The sequence below is a fragment of the Rhinoraja longicauda genome, chromosome 28, assembly GCF_053455715.1.
Source record: "Rhinoraja longicauda isolate Sanriku21f chromosome 28, sRhiLon1.1, whole genome shotgun sequence".
Taxonomy (NCBI): Eukaryota; Metazoa; Chordata; class Chondrichthyes; order Rajiformes; family Arhynchobatidae; genus Rhinoraja; species Rhinoraja longicauda.
Genome location: NC_135980.1, coordinates 12,665,608 through 12,671,343, shown reverse-complemented (window position 1 = coordinate 12,671,343; position 5,736 = coordinate 12,665,608).

The window sequence follows — 5,736 nt, the reverse complement described above, 5'->3', positions numbered from 1 at the left end:
AAATACCAGGATTATTTAAAGATCTCTGGACTGTGGAAGCCTTCATAAAATGTCTGCATGTGGCCTAAACATTGCTTCCAGAGTTAGGCTGGATAAAACCACAGACACTCCATTCTGTGGAGAGAGAAACCGAGATAAATTTTCAGGTCAATGACCAAAGTGGTTAAAGGCTGCTATGTGCACACCGAAACATATCACTCCAGAAGGTTATTGAGATAGGGTGGAGAAAATCTATGTAGTCAGTTGGAGTTGCAAAGGGACCTAGAAATCAAAAGCAACATATAGTCAATGGTCAGCATGGTCCTGGTGCGCTGAAGGGCCTGTTTCTTTAAACTAATCCAAATAAAAAGTGTGCTAATTCTAATTTTGGTGTTATTGGGTAAGTGGATGGAACTGGGACCTGGAGAGACACATCACACCCTGAAGAGGATAAATGCTACCAAATTACTGCCCCACAGTCCAGGAAGTGTGCTAATTGATCTACTAGCCAATAAATAGCAGGACTATTGAAAAATTGAAGGTAGACACAAAATGCTGGAGTAACTGAGTGGGTCAGGCAGCATCTCTGGAGAGAAGGAATGGGTGACGTTTTGGGTCAAGACCCTTCTTCAGACTGACCTTTCTTCAGTCCTGGCATTGTTTCTCCCTGTTCAAGTGGCTCCGGTCACGTGTGGCTGCGCCTAACGGCTGCGGCTCTCTGGCAGTCTGTTTGTCTTTTTTTTGTGTGTGTCGGTGTTGGGATGGTTTTTGTTTCTGTTTTTGGCTGTGTATGTGTGGGGGGTGTGGGGGGGTGTGGGGGAGGGTGGGGTGGGGGAAACCTTTCTTTTATTGGGTCTCTTCCCCGGGGCGCAGCTCGGCCGCGGGGCCTTCCATCGCCCGCGGAGCCTTCCAGCTCGGCCGCTGGACTTAACATCGCCGGCGCGGCTCGGCCGCGGGACCTAACAGTGCCCGGCGCGGCTCAGCCGCGGGGCCTTCCATCGCCCGGTATGGCCGCGGGACGGTTCAGTGCTCGGTGCGGCTCGGCTGCGGGGCCTTCCATCGCCCGGTGCGGCTCGGCCGCTGGACTTAACATCGCCGGCGCGGCTGGGCTGCGGGACGTTTCAGTGCCCGGTGCGGCTCGGCCGCTGGACTTAACATCGCCGGCGCGGCTCGGCTGCGGGACGTTTCAGTGCCCGGTGCGGCTCGGCCGCTGGACTTAACATCGCCGGCGCGGCTCGGCTGCGGAACTTTCAGTGCCCGGTGCGGCTCGGCTGCGGGACTTAACATCGCCGGCGCGGCTCGGCCGCGGGACGTTTCGGTGCCCGGGGCGGCTCGGCCGCGGGGCCTTCCATCCTCTTGCGGGGGCTGTGCGTGTCGGTTGCCTCGGTAGGGGTCGAGCTGCCTGTCCGTGGGCGCGGGGGGGAAGAGAGTGGAAGTTTTGTTGCCTTCCATCACAGTGAGGGGGTGTTTGGAGTCACTGTGATGGATGTTGGTGTTGGGGTCGTGTGTCCTGTGTTCTTTTCTTTTTTGCTGTGTCTTGTGACTGCTGAAATTTTGTTCGGTATTTATACCGAATGACAATAAAGTTCTGTTATACTGTTATGTTATACTGTTATGTCCCACCAAATATTTCCACATACCTTGACTCCATCCTATCCCCCCTTGTCCAATCCCTCCCTACCTAAGTGCAAGCCACGTCACATGCTCTCCGTCTCCTCAATGACTTCCATTTTCAAGGTTCCCACTCCCTCATCTTCACTAAAAAAAGCATCAGTCTGAAGAAGTGAAGAAGGGTCTCAACCCGAAACATCACCCATTCCTTCTCTCCAGAGAAGCTGCCTGAACCATTGAGTTATTACAGCATTTTGTGTACTACAGGAAGTCCCCTACCCAAACTCACAGAGTTTGTACAGGAGACCTAGTGTAGTACTGTGGGCTATTGAGATAACACCATGCTTAGTGGATTTGAGGTATTTCTGTGTGGTATGGATTTGTTCCGACTAGGCATGTCGAATGGAATATACCTCAGTTATTTGTAAAACTAATAAGTTTGGGGAACATTGTTAACCTCGTAATCATTCAACAGAATAATGTAGTAAAATATCCCAAAGACATTTAACTTTTTCACCAATTGCCTCTTGTATCCATGTTAAATGGAGTCCATAGGAATTCTGTCACATTATTTATTTGTTGAATAAAATATCGTAAACACTTCAAAGGTCTGTTTAACAGCAAAGTCACTTAGTCACACAGCACAGAATGGCCTCTTTGGCCCGACAAGTCCTGCCAACCTTATTGCACGAATCCCATTTTGCCACATTGGGACAATTTCCTTTTACGAGAATGATCCACAGTTCACAATGATGTACCCTCTTGGGATCACAGCCAACTCCAGTCAACAATCAGCCTATCAGGGAATCTCCCTGTCTGAGTTGCCGGCTCTGATTTGTCCTGATCTTTTCTTGCTTCCAGCCTCCACACCCCCCACTCCTCCCTACAATGTCTGAAGATGGGGCCCGACGTGAAACGTTACCTGCTCATTTTCTCCAAAGATGCTGCCAAACGCATAGAGTTACTCCAACATTTTGTGTCTATCTTTGAGAATAAATCATGTTACATCCTGGGCATCCTACAAAGACACATAATGTACCAAAAGAAGAGGGGAAGTTGAAGCTTTATAATAGACTGCTTCAGTAACAACTAGATAATTGAATCTATATTTGGCAAGCTATACCAGGAAGGATTTGAAGGCTCTTAAAAAGGTGTAAAAAAGATTGTCTACAATGATTACAAGGATGATGGATTTCAGTTAAATAATTAGGCTGGCGAAACAGGAGCTATTTTTGAGCAAAGATTCAAGCAAGATGTTGATGGACTGAGAGAGGGTAGACCGAGAGAAGTTGTTCCCATTACTGCAAGGACAAGGAGCAGGGACAAGAGGTACAGGGAGGATATAAGTAATAACCTGTTTATGGAGTGAATGGTTGTGGTCTCAATCTCACTGCTTGTGGAAGTCGTTGGAAGAATCACAATTTGTCATTTGTGATCTAGGTGACTTGGCAAGAAACTGTCACACTGGCGGCTATGTTTGAAGCCATTAAAAGATGACTAGCTTAGTTTAGCTTAGTTTAGAGATACAGCGCGGAAACAGGCCCTTTGGGCCCACCAGATCCACGCCGACCAGTGATCCCTGTACATTAACACTATCCTATACCCACTAGGGACAGATTTTACATTTACCAAGCCAATTAACCTACAAACCCGTAAGTTTTTGGAGTGGGGAGGAAACCAAAGATCTCAGAGAAAACCCACGCAGGTCACGGGGAGAACATACAAACTCTGTACAGCCAGCACCTGAAGTCGGGATCAAACCCGGGTCTCCGGCGCTGCATTCACTGTAAGGCAGCAACTCTACTGCTGTGCCACCGTGCCGCCCCAATGAGAGAAATATAAAAATGTGGCAGAGCAGAGGGGCTTCAGTCTGATGCTAACTCTGCTTTAGTTGATTCGGTCATCAAAACACTTCTAATCCATCCACTGCATTTACAGAACACTCACAGAAAATCTATTTTGTACCTTAGCTATTCTTTACCAGACCCAACTCACTATATCATCTTTAGAATGCCAATCCGAAGTAGGGTCTCGACCCGAAACGTCACCCATTCCGTCCGGTAGCACTCACACCGGTCATCACAAAGTGCTTCGAGAGACTGGTCCTGCAGCACATCAAAGCCAGCCTCCCACCCACCTTCGACCCACACCAGTTTGCCTACAGAGCAAATAGGTCTACAGGGGATGCCATCGACACTGCTCTTCACACTGCACTGACCCACCTTGAACACCAGGGGAGCTATGTGAGGATGCTCTTCCTCGACTTCAGCTCTGCCTTTAACACGGTCATCCCGAGCAGACTGGTCACCAAACTTTCCGACCTTGGATTTTCCCAAACCATCTGCCAATGGATCAAGGACTTCCTGACCAACCGCCCCCAGACCGTCAAAATAGGCCCTCACCTCTCCTCCACCATTACACTGAGCACCGGCTCACCACAGGGCTGTGTGTTGAGCCCCATCCTTTACTCCCTCTACACTCACGACTGCGCCCCCACCCATCCCACCAACACCATCATCAAGTTCGCGGATGACACGACTGTGGTTGGACTCATCTCAGGAGGAGATGAGACAGCCTATAGGGATGAAATCCAAAGGCTGGCAGCATGGTGTTCAGTGAACAATCTGGTCCTGAACTCCTCCAAAACAAAGGAACTTATAATTGACTTTAGAAAAACCAGTGTAGAATACGACCCACTCTACATCAATGGGGTCTGTGTGGAAAGGGTACCAGCTTTCAGGTTCCTGGGTACGCACATCGCAGAGGATCTTACCTGGTCTACCAACACCATCACCACAGTAAAGAAGGCACAGCAGAGACTCCACTTCCTGAGGATCCTCAGGAAAACCAACCTGCAGGAGAAGCTCATGTTGTCCTTCTATCGCTGCTCCATCGAGAGTGTGCTGGCATACTGTATAACCACATGGTATGCCAGCTGCTCAGAAAAGGACAGGAAGGCCCTTCAGAGGGTCATCACGACGGCCCAGAAGATCATCGGCTGCTCACTGCCCTCCCTGGAGCACCTGTTCAGCCTACGCTGCCTCAGTAGAGCAGGCAAAATAATAAAAGATCCATCCCACCCCGGCCACCGTCTGTTTGTTCATCTGCCCTCTGGTCGACGTTTCAGGTCGATCAAATCCCGAACAAACAGACTTAAGAACAGTTTTTACCCCAGGGCCATACGAGAACTGAACACTACCTTTGCACTAGGCAACACCGTTAAAAAATCTTGTACTTAATATAATTGTATTTATGTATTTATTTGTTTTTGCATTTATTGCATATATGTTTGTACGCACCGTCAGGATTGGCTATTTTTTAATTTCGTTGTACTCGTTGCAATGACAATAAATGAATATTATTATTATCTACCTTTGATTTAAACCAGCATCTGCAGTTTATTTTCCTACACATCTTGCCGCTCCACTGCAATTTCTCCTCAAGGTATGTCTACTTTGAAGAGGTTCTCATCTCTTCGACAAGGGTTTAGCAACATCCTCTCTCACTGATCAGTCTGAAGAACGGTCTCGAGCAGAAACGTCACCCATTCCTTCTCTCCAGAGATGCTGCCTGACCCGCTGAGTTACTCCGGCATTTTGTGTCTACCCTCTCACCTTAATGCTTACATCTACAGCTAATAATAATTTTGAGATCTTTTTTAATGTGACCTAACACAAGGAAAAATATCATAAATCTGACCAAAGAAAACATTGCTTTGTCTATGTACATATTGACATAATAAAAACTTTATAAAATACAGTGCCCTCCATAATGTTTCGGACAAAGGTCCATCATTTATTTATTTGCCTCTGTACACAATTTGCGATTTGTAATAGAAAAACATATCACATGTGGTTAAAGTGCACATTGTCAGATTTTATTAAAGGCTATTTTTATACATTTTGGGTTCATCATGTACAAATTACAGCTGTGATTATACATCGTTCCCCCATTTCAGGGCACCATAATGTTTGGGACACATGGCTTCACAGGTCATTGTAATTGCTCAGGTGTGTTTAATTGCCTCCTTAATTCAGGTTTAAGAGAGCTCTCAGCATCCAGTCTTTCCTCCAGTCTTTCCATCACCTTTGGAAACTTTTATTGCTGTTTATCAACATGAGGACCAAAGTTGAAAGTCAAAGAAAC